Source organism: Lipotes vexillifer, unplaced genomic scaffold, assembly GCF_000442215.2.
Source record: "Lipotes vexillifer unplaced genomic scaffold, Lipotes_vexillifer_v1.1 scaffold421, whole genome shotgun sequence".
Lineage (NCBI taxonomy): Eukaryota > Metazoa > Chordata > Mammalia > Artiodactyla > Lipotidae > Lipotes > Lipotes vexillifer.
The window spans coordinates 992,818-1,012,689 of NW_006781198.1; positions in this window are offsets into that span (position 1 = coordinate 992,818).

Sequence of the window (19,872 nt, forward strand, 5' to 3'; positions counted from 1 at the left end):
GTGGCTTAAAACAATAGCAAGCAATTTTTTCACAGTTTTGGAGACCAAAAGTCTGAAATCAGTATCATATCACTGAACCAAGAATCAATGTCAGCATCAGTGTAGTCCCTCCAGAGGCTCTAGGGGAGAATCTGCTTCTTGCCTTTTTCAGCTTATGGTGACTTCCAGCATTCATAGATTTGTGGCTGCATCACTCTAATCACTGCCTCCAGGTCATATTACATTCACCTCTTCTGTCTGTCTAAAATTTCCCTCCGTCTCTCTCTCATATGGACATTTGTGATTGCTTAGGACTCATACAGATAATCCAGGATAATCTCCCTCTCTCTTAAGATTCGTAATTACATCTGCAAAGTCCTTGCCATATAAGGTGACATTTACTGGTCCAGAAATTCGTTAATTAAGGTAATACCTTTAGAAATTTGCAAATTGCTTAAATTCAAATTAAGCAGAAGGAAGGTAATAATAAAGGTAAAAGCAATCAACAAGCAAAACACAATGGAGTGGTACAGAAAGACAATAGAGAAAAATCAAAGCGAGCCAAATTTGTTCTGAGTAAACATCAATACAATTGGAAAACTTTACCTGAATTAATGAAGGAAAAAAAAGGGGAGAAACATAAACAACCAATATGAGGAATGAAAGGAATAATTATAGAAAACACAAATATTAAAAGGGTAAAACTGGAGCAATCTTTTGCCAATAAATTCCACAATTAAGATGAAGAGATGAATTAATTGAAAGACACAAACCGAAAGAGTTTACTCAAGAAGAAATAGATAACATAAATTAAAAAAAAAAGAAATAGCACTAATAGCTCTATATCAATTAAGTAAACTGAATTAGTAATTTAAAACTTTTTCAAAAAGAAAATTTCAGGCCTATATAATTTCACTGTTGAATTCTACCTAATATTTTAAAATAAAAAATTATAATTCTATACTGTTTTCCTGGATATAAAAGATAATAGCAAATTTTCCAACTCATTTTATGAGTTTAGAATTACCCAGAAAACAAAATGAGACCAAGATATTATTAGAAAAGAAAACTACAGACCTATATCCCATCTTTTTAAAGATTTTAAAAATTATTTTAAAATTATCAAATCATAATCAGCCATATATAAAAGTGATAACTCTTTATGTCCAAATAGGATTTATCCTAGAAATGCAAAGTTAGTTCAACATGTGAAAGTTAATCAATTTAATTCATCACATTCAGAGACTAAAAAAGAAAAAAATACTTATATCAGTAGAGACAGCAAAAGTATTTGACAAAATTCAATATACATTTGTGATAAAAAAAGTAATAACTCTCAGCAGACAAACAATAAAAGTGAACTTCCTCAACCTGATAGAGTGCATGTATGAAAACCTAGAGCTAACATCATATATAATGGTGAAAGACAGAATTCTTTCACCGTAATATCAGGAACAAAGCAAAGATATCTCACTCACCACTTGTATTCAACATTGTATTGGAAGTCCTATCTAGTTCTGTAAAGCAAGAAAAAAAAAGGCACCCAATTTGGAAAACATTTTATTTGCAGCAATATTATTCTCTAATTAGAAAAATCATAAAATATCTACAAAAAGCTTTCTGGAGGTAATATGTGATTTTAGCAAGGTGACAGGACACCAGTTCACACAAATATCAATCACATTTCAATATGCCTGCAATGTCCAATGTCCTGGAAATTGAAGTGCAAATAAAAACTTTGAAATATATCAAAATATAAAGTATTTAAGACTAAACTTAACAAAACACATGAAAGACCTATAAACTGAAAACTCCAAAATATTGCTGAGAGAAATTAAAGAAAATCTAAATAAATGAAATTGTGTACTATGTTCATGTGTTGAGTCTCAAAATTGTTATAATTTAATTTCTTCTCAGTTATCTCTAAAAATTCAAAGTACACAATCAAAATCCAGGCAGATATTTTTATAGAAATTGAAATATTTATTTTAAATTTATATGAAAATAAATACAGCAGTTTGACTAGGATGTGTTTAAATGAGATTTTCCTTGTGTTGATTCTGCTTGGTGTTTGCTAAGCTTTTTGAATCTGTAATTTTATGTCTTTCATTAAATTTTGTAAATTTTCAGCCATTATTTCTTCTAACCTTTTTTTACTCCATTATTTCTCTCTTTTTTTCTTTTGAATCATCTCATAAGTCACTTAAGTGCTGCTCATTTTTGGTCTTTTTTTTCCCCCCTTTATGTTCTTCATTTCTGTTGTACTGACTTCAAATGGAAATCTTTCCTATGTAATCTCCATTTTGCTGTTAATTTGGTGAAATTTTAATTTTAAATATTATATTTCTCAGTTCTGTAATTTCCATTAGATTCTTTCTTTATACTTTCTACATCTCTGCTGAGATTCTCTGTCAATATGAGCAGATTTTCTTTTATACTGCGGTCTTAAGCATACTAACGATAGCTACTTATGTGCTATTCCAACATCTACGAAGAATAGAGTTGGTCTCTATTCATTGTCTTTTCTGTACAGAATGGCTTATGTTTTCCTATTTCTTCTTATGTTGAGTCATTTTGGATTGTATGCTGTACATTATGAATGACATGTCATTGAAACTCTGGGCCTATTATATGTTCCTCTAAAGAGTTCTGTGTTTGTTCTTGCAAGCTGTTAACTTGGCTTAACTCAAACTGAAAATTTTGTTTTGTTTTCCTTGCAGTTGTTTTTTTTAGTCTTGCCAGGGCTGCTTGTTGCTTGCACAATGCATGTATTTGAATCATACAAGGGTCAGTCAGAGACTTAGAGTGTGTATATATATATATATATATATATATATATATATATATATATAATTTGAGGCTCCCCTTCTCTGACTTTTTCTTTTCTAGAATTAATGCCTTCACTTTCAAGGGACGTGGTTGCCTCAAGCACTATTCTGATTTGTCAGTCCAGCAATGTTGAGGTTTTTCTACTGGAATTAGAGCTATCCAACATTGAGTACTGGAGACTACTCTCAGGATGAAAGATGTAAAATAGGAAATTCAGACAGTATCATTCCTGTCTTAGTTTCCTTTTATTGTCACATAAATTACCTTAAACATGGTGTCTTAAAAAAGAAACTTACTTTGGAAGCCAGAAGTTGGAAATCTAGGTGTGAGTAGGGCCTTGCTTTCTCTGAAGGTTCTAGGGGAGGATCCTTCTTTACCTTTTCCTAGCTTCTGGTGGTTGCCAGCAAACCTGGATGTTCCTTGGCTTGTAGGTGCATCACTCCAATTGCTGCCTCCATCTTCACATGCCATTCTCCCTGTGTGTCTTCATGTTCAAATTTCCCTCTTCTTTCAAGGAAATCAGTCATTGCTGTTTGACCTCATTCTAACTTGGTTGCATCTCCAAAGACCCTAATTCTAAATAAGGTCACATTCATAGGTATGGAGATTACAACTTGAACATATTTTTTTTGGGGGGGGGGGACATTTCTACTGACTATAATTCCCTTCTTTCAAATGTTCCGCTCCCATTCTTTGTCTCTTTTTGTTCACTCTCTGGTACCTTCAAGCAGTTGATTTCTATTTTTTCCAGAATGTATAATTGTTATCTCTAGCAGCGTTGGTTTTATAGAAGCTATTAAACCATACTTGTAGTGGAACTTTCCTTCCTTACTGCTATGCCCCCCACCCTGTCCATATCTATCTATCTATCTATCTATCTATCTATCTATCTATCTATCTATGTAACTACTATCTATCTATCTCCTTTCTGTCTCAGTTGCTCTGTGTGCATGTGTGTGTCTTTCCCTCTTTCACCACAACAAAAATACAAAATCTAGGCCCTTATGATTTTGGATAGAAGATTTATGATTCTGTTGGATTCAAGCCCAGATAATTCTTGGTTGCTTATTATATACTTCTTCAATCAGAAGTTTGCTCCATTCTTTAAGACAAAATACATAAAACAAGTAGAGAAAATGAGATGGAAAAATGGGAGAATTTCCTTTTTGTCTTATATTTTTGTAGCATTTTTACCTCAAATTTTATGGAATATAAAAACACACATATTTCTTAATGACTACATGCTACCCCACTGAAAAAAAAATTTGAAAATTTTATATTTGATTTGGAAGACAGAAAGAAAATTAGGCAAAAACCGTCTCTGTCTATAAACACTCATGATTTTTGAAGAATTATTTGACTGTTTGAACTTCAATTTCTACATCCATTAGGGTTATTTGTGAGGATGTCAAAAAGTTCATTTGGTCAGTGAATACGTTGTTCAATAAAGTTCTTTGTGAAAATGAAAAATGTGTTTTTTACTTAAAACCAAATGAACTTTTTGGCCAACCCAATACATCATTTGAGTTACAGTGTGTGGCACATCCAAGGAAAAATAGACCTTGTTCACCAGAATTCAGCCTTATGTTGTTATTCATTTTTCCATGCTTTCATTTCTCCTTAATACATGTTGATAGAACTTTAAAAAAATATAGCTTTATAGTTACAACAAAATGACTAGTTGAAATAAGTGGAATCCTTACTACATATAACTTGGATCATCCATTGGTTTTGATTTGGGTTTTTCTCCTGAAAGCTGCTTTCAGAACCACTCTCAAATCCTTGCGTTACATATAGTGAGCCAGTATCATGCATACGATTCTAGATACTCTCTTCAAAAATGCTTTTTATTTCCCTGTTAAAAAAATAGGATTATGAGCAGCTACCTTCTCTGTAAATTCTGTCTTAGTAGAAGTACAGCAAGTCTTTTGTTAATTTGAGTATTCAAGTTTTACAAGTATAGATTCACTCTATTTTTTTTTTTATCCCTAGGCACTCAACTTTGCTGTGCCTACAAAGTGGATAATAACATATGCCTTATGCATGCTTCTGAGAAATGCAAAAAGAGTTAATTAGAAAATGTCAAGAAAGCTCTCCCAGATCCTTAGAGGGAAGACCATCATATGACTACAATATATCATTAGTATAAAAGTAAAATCATTCCCAATCCCATAGCTCTAAAAGGGTCTTTACACATCGCTAGTGCTTTTAAGAAATAAAATTATGGACTCACTGAACTGGAAAGAATCTCAAGAAGTCATGTGGCCCGCTCCCTGATTCAGGAGAGACCAATTCTACCACCCCCATGACTTCCTAACCTGTTTTTAATATGACTAAAGAGAAACATTCCACAACTTCATTTGATAATTTGCTTAATATCTTTCACACAGAAATATTGTTTTAATCTCCGTTTTAGGAAATGTAACAGAATCTAATTGAAGAGAATATGATTCAAGATACAGACGAATTTCTTAGTCAAGAATCACTGACCTCAACTATTTTACACAGCTAAAGTAAGTATTGGATATGAGAGAGGGCAGAGATGGGATTTGACCCTGAAATCAGGTCAATGTCTTGATTATAAATCTTTTATTTAAAAGAAATTTCTTATAACATTTAAAAAATGTATTTGCTACATGAAGTTGCAGAAAATGTCCTTCTTTTCCATTCTGTTTTCCATTGTATCTACATGTATTATATGGATTATAGTCCAAAAATCAGATTTAAAATGTTATGATTGGGCTTCAGCTAAAATATTAGGAAAAAAAGTACTTGAGAGAACCTAATAAAGCAGGCATTTTCTCAATAGTTTCCTTAATATAATCAGGTTTACAGTATAATCAGAAATATTTATAAAAGGCTCACTAGACCACTTTCTACTGTAGCTTGGGATTCAGAATAATATATATATACATTGACCAAATGGATTTATTTAAAGAAAGGACATGTTTATGCACAGTTTAATTTACAAGTATGTATTATTTCAGGTAATATATATCTGTAAACCATATACAATTTGAATATTTTTCTTCTAACTTTTAAAGAAACTAGAGTTGTTCAGTAGTCAAGGAATTCATTTGAACACTTGCGCAAAGCAAGTAACAGGGGCCCTCCTTTCATAAGATACCGGGTGTGTCCCTGCATTATGTGTGACTAGTTCACTTGGATCTGGTCTCCTTTCTACTTCCTATTTCTTTTCTCTTTGGCCAGTTTCATCATGTCTCTGAGCTCCATTTGCCCTTCCTTGAACCTGCTGAGTTTGAGAAATCCATAATTTAAACAAGGAGAGTTGTCAAGCAGACAGTTGCAAAGAGCTTCAAAATTTATTAATTCAACAAAAAGTATAGACCTCCTTACAGTCCTATACCAATAACTTACACTTTGGGCTATCAGAATCTTTTTACAACAAACACCATTATCACACATATTTACCTAGCAAACTATATTCAAGATTTAGTAATAGCTATTGCTTTTGAGCAGTTTGATACAAAAAAACTACAATGCTACAATATACTACGAAGTATGGACATTTCTTAAAGTTCACATTAACAAGATATGACCTTAAATGGAACATTTGATCAAAACTCTACTTTCTATACCTAGTTAAGGATATTTATTCAGAGGATCTAGACATTTATTTGATTATTTCCATGCATCCCAATCCTCTAGACAAAGCACACACTGGAGAGAAAAGAAATGAAATAATTAAAGGCAGCAGATCAACAGAATATATGTGATTTCTTTTCAGTGATCTGGAATTGAATTTTTGCCCAAAAGAACATCAAAACTAAAGTCAAGCTTTTCCAGTAGCACTGATTTAAACAAACATGCACTGGGACTTATTTTTAGACATCAAGGTACACAGCCAGAGGTTTTCTTCAGGATTGCCATTAAATAAACTCCCCTCAGGGCCTTGTAAAAGATGGTATTTGAATTATAAGTAGACATATCCCATTTTCCACGTTCTGCAAGCCACTGAAGATTTCTCATTGCTGAGATTGTGGCAAGGGAACTGCCCCCTTTTGTATTTCTGTTGAGCCCTGTCTCTGCAGTAATTATGAGTTTGAGAGATCATTAAAAAGTCTGAATTTTTTTCTTTTTTTTGGTACATAAGACTGCTTTTGCAGCTCTGTGGCTGATCAACAACATGTTCTAAAAGGCTTTTGATGTATACATGGCTCATTAAGTAAAGGTCAGAATTGGACATTGTCCTGTTAATTTCCTTTTTCTAGAGAAATCAATATCTGCATCAACATTCATTAAATTTGACAGAAGCTAGGAAAGTTAGATGTGAAATGTAAATCAATACTTACTCCTGATAGGATTAACTTGCTGTACAGAGAGTATAAAACATCAATTCTTAATACATATTGTTCAGCCCAATTCTCCACTCTGGCTTTAGGGAACCTGCATTTTGCCTTTTTGGCCTTCAGCTCTAATCTGGCTTTGGGTTTTTGTTGGCTGGAGTTGAATATTCTATCCCTGAACAAATTTTACATCTCGTTAATATATACTCAATGTGATCTTTCCTGTTGTATTATTAAGGGTGCAATTGTTAAGACTAAATCATGCTCCACCACCACCACTCCCAAAATCTAGATATTTTAAGGTTTCAGAATCTATTTTATTTCCATATGAAATTAGCAGATTAAAACGTTTCATTTTCTCTCCCTTGCAGTTATCAGCAGAAATTTTGATTTCCCACGAATCCCAGAAATGTAAGTTTGGAAAAGCTCAGTTTATTTATACAAATGTCTAGGGGTTGTTTGGTTGGTTGTCATTATAGTTATCACTGAGATTGTGAACTCTACACCTATGCATTTCCATGAACGCAGCATTCTTTTAGTTGACACTAATGTTTATAATGATAACTATGTGCTGTTGCAAGATTCTGAGACATCTTTTGAAATGAAGCATACAAAATGTTGTGTATTATAGTTGTATTGTTCTATAGATTTTGTTACATTTTGATTTTTTAATGGAAAATTTATATATGGAAGCCACTGACCCCTCCTCTGGCGTTAGGTAAGGATCTCTGGGTATGTCACATTTGTCTGGAAGTCTGAACAGCAATTACTGCTTTTTCCCTCCAAACAAATTTGGGTTTGCTGAAATTCTTGATGGGGAACAGATGCCAGTCAGCACTGTACCCTGCCATGTCCTTCATCTACTGGTTCTCTGGCCACCCAGGAATTTCTCAGCAGTGTCAGAACTGGGCCTGGTTTGCAATAGGACTAAAATCCAAACTAGAGACAGCTGGACTCAAAGGGCTGCGTGGTCTCCTTCGGTTGAAGGAGGTTATCTAGAAGGATTATAATAGAAATCAAGGGGAAACACCCAGATGTAAGAAACAGAGGTATATTGATGTTTTTCATGCTGAAGTTAGAGCAATCAGTTTGCATCACCGTCCTGCTTTAAAATATACAATTTCCTAGGCAGTTAAAATAAAGTGCCTATTTCTTAACGTGGCCTCTAAAGTTCTAGGTAATGTGATGCCATACCTCCTTCTCTACACGTTTTTACTCACAGACATCTTTCCTGATCATCATCCTGGAGAAAGTAATCCCCCCACTGAGAATGTGCCTCATGCTCTTGCTGTTGTCTTCTTCACAGCACTTAACACCATCTGAAATGATTTGTTTATTCACATTTGTATGCTTTTTCACTAGATTATAAAATATAAGTGTTAGGGATTTTATAACTAGAACAGAGCCGGGCATAACAAGCGTTTCTGGTACAACTGAAAGGTCAACAGGTATGTCACATTTGGGTTGAAATTTCTTGAATGACCTCAGTCTAGAACTTCCCAACGTATCATAGAACTGGAAGGAAATCTGCTGTAAAATTAAGAACCTTAATTTTTAGGGCCTTCTCTTACACCAAACTTTCTATAACCTTGAGAAGGGCCCTGGAAATTTTACATGGTCACATAATCACATAAAATTTGAAAAATGGTGATATTCTGTTCTGAATCTCCTTCCATCACATTTCCCATCATGTTGGCTGGTGTTGGGGTACGTATAAACATATAGGGAAGATCTAGCTAAGGAGGAATTAATTTAGGAGTACATTTGTGGTGGATTTCTTGGGATGTATTTATGTGGTTTATAGTCACTTTCAGGTACACTGAGGTTACTGCTTGCCATCCTGACACAGCCTCAGATTTTCTTCCAAATGAGATATACTCGTTGGTTGTTTAACGCTAATACCAGTACTTCTCACCCTAAGGAAACAGTGGTGATACCAAATTTGGTCTTGTTTCGGAAAAGTGGCTGCTGCTGTATATGATTTTGCAGGTGGTGTGATCCACATTGTAGTAGAACAAAGACCTTGTATTTGACTGTCCTTGTGTGTCTTTTCATTGGCGTTTCATGGAAGTTCAGGTGGAGGGAGATACAGGGACTTTTGATAAATTTTCTGTAAAAATTAATTATTTCCATAGACTGCTGTCTAATGTGTGAACCAAGAAACGACTAGGCATTGATTTCTTAATAATCTTTGTAAAATCATGTCTGTTTATTAGAGAACATTGTCTCCATCAGAAATCAAATTTGAACTATGAAGTAAAAGAGCACAATGAATTTTTTATTTTTTTTTGGCTTGATCAAAATAGCACATTGGGCAGACTTGATTCGTGGTTTCATTATTGATGCTGGGCAAAAGAGATGACAAAGAAGTAAGTAATGTGCTGCTGGGTGTATCTTTGATTGGGGCTTGATTAGGACGGTAGGAACACAGAGATTTTATAGGCGAATGGTGCTTTGTGGCAGCAGGCTGGGGAATCGGTGCAGCTTTGACTCGAGCCATCTCTCCATCAGAAAGCTCACCCTCACAGCTGGTACTAATTGTGGCTGGGCAGCCTGGGCTCAGCAGCTGGGTGAAGAGACAGACTGCACTTTCACTCGGGCCGATTTGCCTCAAGCCAGAGAAGTAAGCCTGGTGTCCTGCCGCTGACCCATGTGATGCTCACCCTTTGGCTAATCAGAATATCTCTGTCTCTTGAGCTGTCAGGCTCACATCTTCCAAAATCATTATTTCATTAAAAAACATTCTACAGGAAAATACTGGGAGTTTTTCTTTCTACTGCACTGTCTGGCTTAAATGGCTTTCAGCCTTCAGCAAAATGCTGAAACTCTCCTTTAAGAAAGAGGCTCACTCAGGACTATTTTACAAAATGAAAGTCTTTGTTCTTGACACTAAGAAATCTCGGACTTAGTTGTGCAACGCTCCAGGAAATAAGATTTTATACATTAAAGCAATACAATGACCTTACATTTTGGGTGAGAAGTTGGAGGTAGTCTGGAATTTAAAAAAAAAAAAAGAGAGAGAGAGAGAGATTGTAAGGAAAGGAATTCCATAAAATGGGAAAGGAGGCAAAAAGCATGCAAGGGTGAAGAGCATTCGAAGAATGACAAGGAGTTGACAAACAATAGAGTGTTTTTATTACTCAAGTATGGATGAAACCAAGAAAAATTATAACTTTTTTGCCAAGTCTGGGAAAAAACATATTTAACAAAACATTTATATCTGGACCACTTTTAGAAGATATATCTTTTTAAACAAAATGAAAGTACATAGTCTAAAGTAATAAGTAGTTCTGCACTTGAAATATAAACTGAACGAAACAGAGATCACATTCCAGACTTTTTTTTAACATCTTTATTGGAATATAATTGCTTTGCAACGTTGTGTTAGTTTCTGCTGTATAACAAAGTGAATCAGCTATATGTATACATATATCCCCATATCCCCTCCCTCTTACGTCTCCCTCCCACCCTCCCTATCCCACCCCGCTGCTAGGTGGTCATAAAGCACCGAGCTGATCTCCCTGTGCTATGCGGCTGCTTCCCACTAGCTATCTATTTTACATTTGGTAGTGTATATATGTCCATGCTACTCTCTCACTTCATCCCAGCCTACCCTTCCCCCTCCCTGTGTCCTCAGGTCCATTCTCTGTGCCTGCATCTTTATTCCTGTTCTGCCCCTAGGTTCATCAGAATGAACATTGTGGTACATGACTCTTTTTGAATTATGGTTTTCTCAGTGTATATGCCCAGTAGTGGGATTGCTGGGTCATATGGTAGTTCTATTTTTAATTTTTAAAGGAACCTCCATACTGTTCTCCATAGTGGCTGTATCAATTTACATTCCCACCACCAGTGCAAGAGGGTTCCCTTTTCTCCACACCCTCTCCAGCATTTGTTGTTTGTAGATTTTCTGATGTTGGCCATTCCGACTGGTGTGAGGTGATACCTCATTGTAGTTTTGATTTGCATTTCTCTAATGATTAGTGATGTTGAGTATGCTTTCATGTGTTTTTTGGCAATTTGTATATCTTCTTTGGAGAAATGTCTCCTTAGGTCTTCTGCCCATTTTTGGATTGGGTTGTTTGTTTTTTTGATATTGAGCTGCATGAGCTGCTTGTGTATTTTGCGGATTAATCCTTTGCCAGTTGCTTCGTTTGCAAATATTTTCTCCCATTCTGAGGGTTGTCTTTTCATCTTGTTTATGGTTTCCTTTGCTGTGCAAAAGCTTTTAAGTTTCATTATGTCCCATTTGTTTATTTTTGTTTTTATTTCCATTTCTCTAGGAGGTGGGTCAAAAAGGATCTTGCTGTGATTTATGTCATAGGGTGTTCTGCCTCTGTTTTCCTCTAAGAGTTTTATAGTGTCTGGCCTTACATTTAGGTCTTTAATCCATTTTGAGGTTTTCTTCTTCTTTTTTTTCATTTTTATTTATTTTTGGCTGTGTTGGGTCTTTGTTGCTGCACGCAGGCTTTCTCTAGTTGCAGCAAGCAGGGGCTACTCTTCGTTGCGATGTGCGGGCTTCTCATTGCGGTGGCTTCTCTTGTAGTGGAGCATGGGCTCTAGGCGCTCGGCTTCAGTAGTTGTGGCTCACAGGCTTAGTTGCTCCACAGCATGTAAGATCTTCCTGGACCAGGGATCCAACCCATGTCCCCTGCATTAGCAGGCAGATTCTTAACCACTGTGCCACCAGGAAAGTCCCTTGAGTTTATTTTTGTGTATGGTGTTAGGAAGTGTTCTAATTTCATTCTTTTACATGTAGCTGTCCAGTTTTCCCAGCACCACTTATTGAAGAGGCTGTCTTTTCTCCATTGTATTTTTTTTTTTCTTTTTTCGAAGATAAGGTGACCACATGTGCGTGGATTTATCTCTGGGCTTTCTATCCTGTTCCATTGATCGATATTTCTGTTTTTGTGCCAGTACCACACATTCCAGACTCTTTATCATAGTGGCTTTTATTTCATTTCCAATGGAAAGGCAAAGCATATTTTTTGCCTGTTCCACCCTCTCACATGATCCTGTGGGATTAAAAAAACTGAAGATTAATGAGTTCTTAATGACCTAGTTACCTCTTAATTACTGAGACAACATGTGCTAATAATCATCAGTCTCTCTTGATGAAAGTTTCAACATATGCAAATATGCATTTTATTCACCCTAACAAATATGGTACCGGCATTAAAAAATGACAACAATATTATATAGCACAACAACCCCACTGTGCATATGTTAGGAGGCTTCAAGAAAAAATGTCTTGTTACCTTTGTGGGAAATTTAGAAAATCCAAGGCAAAAGCAGTGGATTCTTCCCATAAGCTGTCTGATATAGTGCTGTGCTGTGCAGGACAAAGAAAAAAATAATATGCATGTTTAAAATGGCAGCACTTTTAAGCCTACACTGGTTGTTCAGTAACTAACAGTGACCCCAGAATGATTGTTTTTGACATTGCAAAAGATAGCATACACCTTTTTGTGTTTCTAACTTCTTACTCTTTGCTTTAGGGCATTTGAATTTGGATATGGGGGGAAATTGTGGTGTTCTTTCCATTATTGTAAAATGAATTCTTGAAAAGCTGGAGGGGCTCTGCTAGCAACTGTTAATGAGGCTTTATTAACCTAGGACACCACCCTATGGAATAATAGCGTAGCAAAATAGATGTCCTCCTAGGACTCACTTGTTTTATTAATAATGCAGCAGGGAAGTATGCAAAGCTCTGGGGAGTGAAAATGACCAGGTGAATGGGGTGTGTGGGTTTTTCTTCTAGATCAGCAGCTCACCTCTGGCTCAAGTCAGATATGGCCCCAGTTGTACATCACAGTTATTGAATCAATCCTCATAGATTGTTTTCTGCTGGAACTGGTGGACTTTCTTTATCATCCAATTAGCTAGTTTTAACTCTGTATCTGTATGTTCATGGACTTTTCATTTGGAAAAAATAATTTCTACCTTTAAGAATTCAAGATGTGAAAAAAATGGGACAAAATAAGTATCCATTATGACATGCTTTGCCAGTTTTTGTGGTTTTCAATTTGAGACACAATTTTGTTTGTTTCCTGCCTTTGGAAATTTAATAAGGTCATAGAAAGGAAAAGAGAAATGAGCACTAAAAGGTGTTTGAGCACTGGTGTTGAGGAAGAAGACTAGATTCACCCTGGAAGCAGGTAGAGAAATGCAAGGACAGAAGACAAATGTAGATGTGGATGAGCAAAGAGGTACGGCCACACGGGAGCCAGTACAATGTGCGCATGCATATTCTCTCTCAACGTTCTGTGAGTCCTCACAGAAAAGATATTAGATGTGGCTGCAGGTTTTCTAGGAAAAGAGAAACTCCCTAAATCAGCTGAATTGAAAACTACAAAAATGGCAAACAGAGAGATGCCATTCTGGTTCTGGTATTAGTTCCTGCCAAACTGAATTGTCTATATTGCTTCATATTGTTGGTGCTTGGGTTTCTCTTGCCCTTTGATGACTTGGGTCTTAACTACAACCATGGTCTGCTCTGAAGAGGCATTAACTCACAATTGCTCATTAACTCACAATTGCTTGCTGGTAAACAGACATTGGAGGAGTGTGTACCAATTTGCAGTCACTGCCATCGGAAGAATTTGAATTGGTAACCAATTTGGACACAGGAATTTTTCTGTGTGTTTAAATATCATTTATCCTGAGAAGTGCCCATTAGTGAAATGAACAGGCGACCCCACTGGGGCTTAATTAGAGAAGGCTGAACTGGGGAAGTGACAGTTTCCATGCTGTTTTGGAGCTTTGCTCCAGCCCTTGTTTCTATCTCCTGTAGTCATACAATTAATATATTGTATCTCATTTTAATAGAGGCAGTAACTCTAGTAAGACACATTATGGCCCAAAGAGAAATGTTCATATATTTCTCTCCTTGCTGTTATCTGTCAAGCCTACTAGCTTCGTCTGTACCCTGAGACATTACACATTCAGGAAAGCAGTTGTTTCCGTATGTCTTGGGGGAAAGCTATCATTTTTCAGAAAGGCATGAGGTGCATGGAACATTTTTTGTACTTGCTTTCCTCTGCATGTATCAGGTGGTAGCCATGATAGCATTCCCAGTACATAACACTGATGTGAGAACTGGAACTTCTGTAACCTATACTTTGTATTTATTTCACTGGGAGATAGAGTTATAAAGCTGCTTCCTGACATGCAGCAACAGCTGCTAAGCATCTGTCCACTCTCTTATGGAAGAATTCAGTGGGAGCAAGAAAAAATTGGGTGAAGACTGCTACTAGGAAACTAAATAGTCATCTGAAAAGTAAATTAATGACCAAATTCTCAGCATCCTATCCTTATTTGTCAACAGTAGAGAATGAAGATTGTATTACTTTTATTTTTAACCAACTTCAATAAACACTGTGTTTTCCCACATCCACTGTTCATGCCCAATACACTACGAATTATAAAGTCCATTTGGAACACAACAATCGTGGTGCTAAGAGCTAAAGAATATCTTTTTTTTTTCTATGTTAACTACAGATTATTTACAATATGAGTGTTTCCTGTATCCTTTTTCTTTTAAGAATTAATAGGAATTTTTTTAGAACAGCTTTAGGTTTACAGAAAAATTGAACTGACAGTAGAGAATTCCCATATACCCTCTCAACTGCCATCTTCACACAGTTTTCTCCATTATTAACATCTAATGTGGTATATTTATTACAATTGATGAGCCAACACAGATACATTATTTTTAACTAAAGTTCATAATTTACATAAGGGTTCACTCAGTGTTGTACATTCTGCAGGTTTGGGCAAATGTATAATGGTATATATCCACCATTACAGTATTATACATAATAAACTCACCACCCTGAAAATCATCTATGTTTCACCTAATCATTCCTTTCCCCCTTCCAGAAAACCCCTGGCAACCACTGATCTTTTGACTGTTTTCATAGTTTTGCCTTTTCCAGATGTCATATAGTTGGAATCATATAGGATGCAGCTTTTTCAGATTGGCTTCTTTTACTTACCTATACGCATTTAAGTTTTATCCATTTCTTTCTGTGGCTTGATAGCACATTTGTTTTTGTCACTGAATAATATTCCATTTTATGGATGTGCCACAGTTTGTTTATTGATTTGTTGATTGAAGGCTTCCACGTCTGGCAATTCTGAGTAAAGCTGCTATAAACATTTGTGTGCAGGTTTTTGTGTGGACATAAGTTTACAACTCATTCAGGAAGTTTTCAACTCATTCGGGTAAATACTAAGTAGCATGATTGTTGGATTGTATGGTTAATATATGTTTTGCTTCATTAAAAAAGTGTCACTGTCTTCCATAGTGGCTGTGTCATTTCACATTCCCAACAACAATAAATGGGAGTTCTTGTTGCTCCACATACTTGCCTACCTTTACTATTGTCAATGTTTTGAATTTTGGCCATTCTAATATTCTAATAGGTATGTAGTGGTATCTCATTGTTGTTTTAATTAGGAATCCCCTGATCGCATATTCTGTTGAGCCTCTTTTTATATGCTTATTTTCCATCTGTTTATCTTCTTTGGTGGGGTGTCTGCTCAGGTCTTTTACCCATTTTTAATAGGGTTATTTTCTTATTATTGAGTTTTTTTTGTTTCTTGTTTTTTTTGGCCCCAGGGCATCGCTTGCGGGATCTTAGTTCCCTGACCAGGGATTGAACCTGAGCCACTGAAGTGAAAGCGCCCTGTCCTAACCACTGGACCACCAGGGAATTTCTTCATTATTGAGTTTTAAGTGTTCTTTGTATATTGTGAATACCAGTCCTTTATCAGTTATGTGTTTTGCAAATATTTTTCTCCCAGTCTGTGGCTTGTCTTCTGATTCTCTTAGTGATATTACTTTTTCATTTAATTTATGTAGCACTGCTACTCTAAGAATCTCACGGACATAAGGACTTTTGCTTATAACACTGATTTTAACTTTTACATTCTAAGGAAGTATGGGTTTCAATTTTCTGTAGATAGTATGGACAAAAAACATTTAAAAAAAGTGTTTCATGACTCTAAATGTGCAAAAACTAACTGATTCAGGATATTGGAAACTTTCTTTAATCTTGGAATTATGAAGAGGAAGAATTCACAGAGAATTCAGGCATAAGCCTGAGGGTTAAAGGAGATTATTTTAAGGTCCTCTTAAGAATCATTTTAACACTAATGTTCAGTGATAATCTAGGATTCATTTACTTAGTCAATAAATCAACAAATATTTATTAATTATGTATTAAGTACCAGGAACTGGGTGTTAAGGTTACAGAAATGAACAAGTAAGACATGGTCTTTGCTCACATGAAGCTTAGATTCTATTTCTGGGAGAAGGGTGCAGATGGGTAGGGGTGGAATAAACACCACAATTGGTAATTTAGTCATAATTTTCTTAAGAGTCTGAGGAAGTGCAGAATGCTGCGATTATACAGTAAGTAGAATGACTTCTGAGATGACGTGTGAAGGATGAACAAATAGCTGGGAAAAACAGCAAAAAACAGTTATTCTAAAAGATGAAATAATATGGATGATGGGCCTGAGGGAGAAGAAACATGAACTTTTTGAGAAATAGAAGAAAGATTAGTATGGCTGGAGCACAAAGTAGAACAAAGGAAGAGGGGCAAGAGAAGGCTGTTGAAGTTATTGAAGGTATTTAAGTGTGTGTGTGTGTGTGTGTGTGTGTGTGTGGTCAGTGGGCAAGATCAGTGAAAATAAGTCCTGTTTGAAAAAATATCAGGGTACATTGTTGAGAATGGATTTGAGTTTGGTGGGAACAAATTTGATGTGGGGTTGAATAGTCAGGAAGCTATTGCTATAGTCTAGGCAAGAGACAATAGTATCCTTAAGTTGTATGTGGGCCTGGAGATTTAAAAAAAAAAAAGATATTTGGGGTTTAAAATAAATGTCAATTGTTGATTAATTCTATTTTCTTGGGCGTAGTTAAGAAGAAGGTGTTAAAGATACTCCTAGTTGCCTGGATCATACAACTTGGTGAATGATGGTGCTATTAAGTTAGGGAATCATGAAGGAAGATAAAATTTGACAAGGGAGATAATGAATTTTGAATATGTTAATGTTGAAGTATCTGTGAAAAACCAGTTGAAGATGTCAAGTCGACAACCCCATATACAGGTCAAAAGTTAAGAGGAAATTCTGAGCTGAAGATATATATATATTGAGAGTCATTAGTCATAAATACATGATTAATATAGGAGATTAAATCACTATTCAGCTACTTCCTCCCCTTCCCACCACCATGAAAAGAATTTACTTCCTTGTTCCCAGACTTAGGGCTTGCCATGTGACTTGCTTTGGCCAATGGCATGTTAACAAATGTGACACAGTCACATGTGCTTAGGCAGTTGGGCTTGCCCTATTGTGCGATAGCCTTTCACCAGCCTTGGTGAGCTGCTGGTACAAGGAGTATGAAAGATGTGAGCAGACTTGGACCTAACTTGCCCCTTGAAGACAAACCAAGTCAAATCCAGTCCAGATTATCTGGAATCCAACTGATTTACAGATTCATTGGCAAGATGTATGCCACTAATATTTTATTATTATATATTATGCAGAAATAGCTATCTAAAGCGATAAACTCACTTAAAGAGATGATAAAAAGTAAGACAGGAAAAGTGACTAGTGACAAATCTTGGGGAATGCCAACACTTAAAGACTGAGTAGATGAGGAGTGGCCAGAGAAGAAAGGGATCAAGAGCTTGGAGAGACATGATAGTCAAAGAAATAGATGTTGGGCTGCACCCTGCAGGCCTGCAAGCCCTGTACTTGCCCATCCTGGAAACCGATGAAAGAGCCAGGAGTCAGTGACAGAGACATTAATGGTTTAATGGATATTGGGGATCTTACAAGTCTGAAGCCAGGTCCTGGAGTGACACCCCACCATATGCATCAGATGGTGGGCAGGGCATGGCGGCAGTCTTCACAGGGATGGGGTGGGGGGGAGGGAGATAACGAATTATAGAGGGAATTGGTGTCCGGTTGGCTCATTGGTTACCAGGATAATCAGCAGGCGGGGGGTGGGGGGGTGGGGGGGGCATGTCCCTTTGAAAAACTATCATAGTAGAGATAGTTCTGATCTAAAGATTAGGACAATCACTAGCCTGGGCCAGGCTCTGTGATTAAGAGGGAAAGTCAATTATGTGAGTAGGAGGTAGATGAAGCAGGGACTGGTCAAGTAGGGGATGTACAGAGAGCAAGAGAACAGCCATCTTGGGTGGCCTGGCCATATAGTAGGGATTAGTCAACAGGGAAAAAAAATCTACTGCAAATTCAGAAAAGATAATTTAGCAACATTGAAATTATTGGTAATATCAACAAGAGCATTTTCAGTGGTGAGAATGCAAACTGTATGAGTTAAGCTGGAGAGTCTTATTTAAGATGAAAGTATAGAAGCAGCTAGCATAGTGCAAGTAACACATGCTACCTTGCTGATTGAAACGTTCCAGTGGAGAAAGAGGAGAAAAACAAAAGCACAGGAAAGAAAAGGCACAATCACTAGCAGAAACTTTCTGAGAATTTTGTAGGGGGTGGGATAGGACCGCAGGCTGGAAGATTGGCGGTGTACAGTTGAAGGAGCTCTTCTTTATCATAACAGGTGGGAAAGAGGTTTAGCAGCAAGGAGTTGAGGAAATTCCAGTCAGCAGGTTTGGTTTTTTTCCCTTTAAAGTGCTGTATAAGCTTGACGTCATCTTCTGAGAGTGAGTAAGGAAGCACTGGGTTAAGGAGCTTCTGGAGTGGATAGACAGTGGCCTTCCGTTTTACATCACACAAGAGGGTTAACCCTGCTTGCAATGATGAGAAAGAAACCACTTGTACTTGAGAGTTTTTACTTAAAGTTTTGAACGTTTTTGTTTGGTTTGTTTGTTTGCATGTTCCTTAATCAGAGATGTGTGATAAGTACACTTTTACATGAGTGAAAATGTCTGCTTTAAATCTGTGAGATACTTTTTTCTCTTCACTTCTCTGTCTTCTGTTATCAGTTAGTTTGCATTGCAAATAAGCACATACTTAACCTTGAGTTGAAAACTTGGCTCTTCTTCCCCTTTCCTTATGGGGTACTCATTCCAAATTTCAAATTTTAAACTCATGGAATCGACATACGAAGCTTATGTAGATTCGCAAAAGTGATCGAAAAGGAAGAGATAAATTTCAGCATTAATACTCTGGATCACCTTTGCAGCATTGAGTTTTAACCTTGAAACTATTCCAGAATTTTCTTTTCATGGGCTTTATGGCCATTTGCCTCCAGATAGGCACACTTCTTTCTACAAATATCCTTTTAAATTTGACATGCAGGCCATATGTTATGCTGTTTCACTCTGATTTTCAGGCAGAACTCTCCTCAATCTACATTTAATTATGTGGAGCATTTGGCTTGCTAAAGGCTTACAACTCTACCAGAACCCCCTGGAATTCATTAAATCTTCCAGATCAGAGGAAAGCAGGGACGTTAACTAGTCCTGCAATATACCGGGTAGTTGCTCATAACGTATAAAGATGTGTTCAGAACCATTGTTCAGCTGTGATTTATGCCATGCTGACTCTAATTATGGTGGAAGAACCTTGCTACAGAAGAAAATGTACCCTGTTCTCGTCAGTTATTGGCAGCTTTCTTCTATGAAAAGGTGTCAGTCAAGGCAGCTCTGCCTGACTGTTTGACTAAGAGGGATGTCAAATCGGATGTGAATGGGAAAATTCTTTCAGGCTACAGCCATCAGTCTGGGGCACAGTTTGCACAGATTACCTGGTTTTC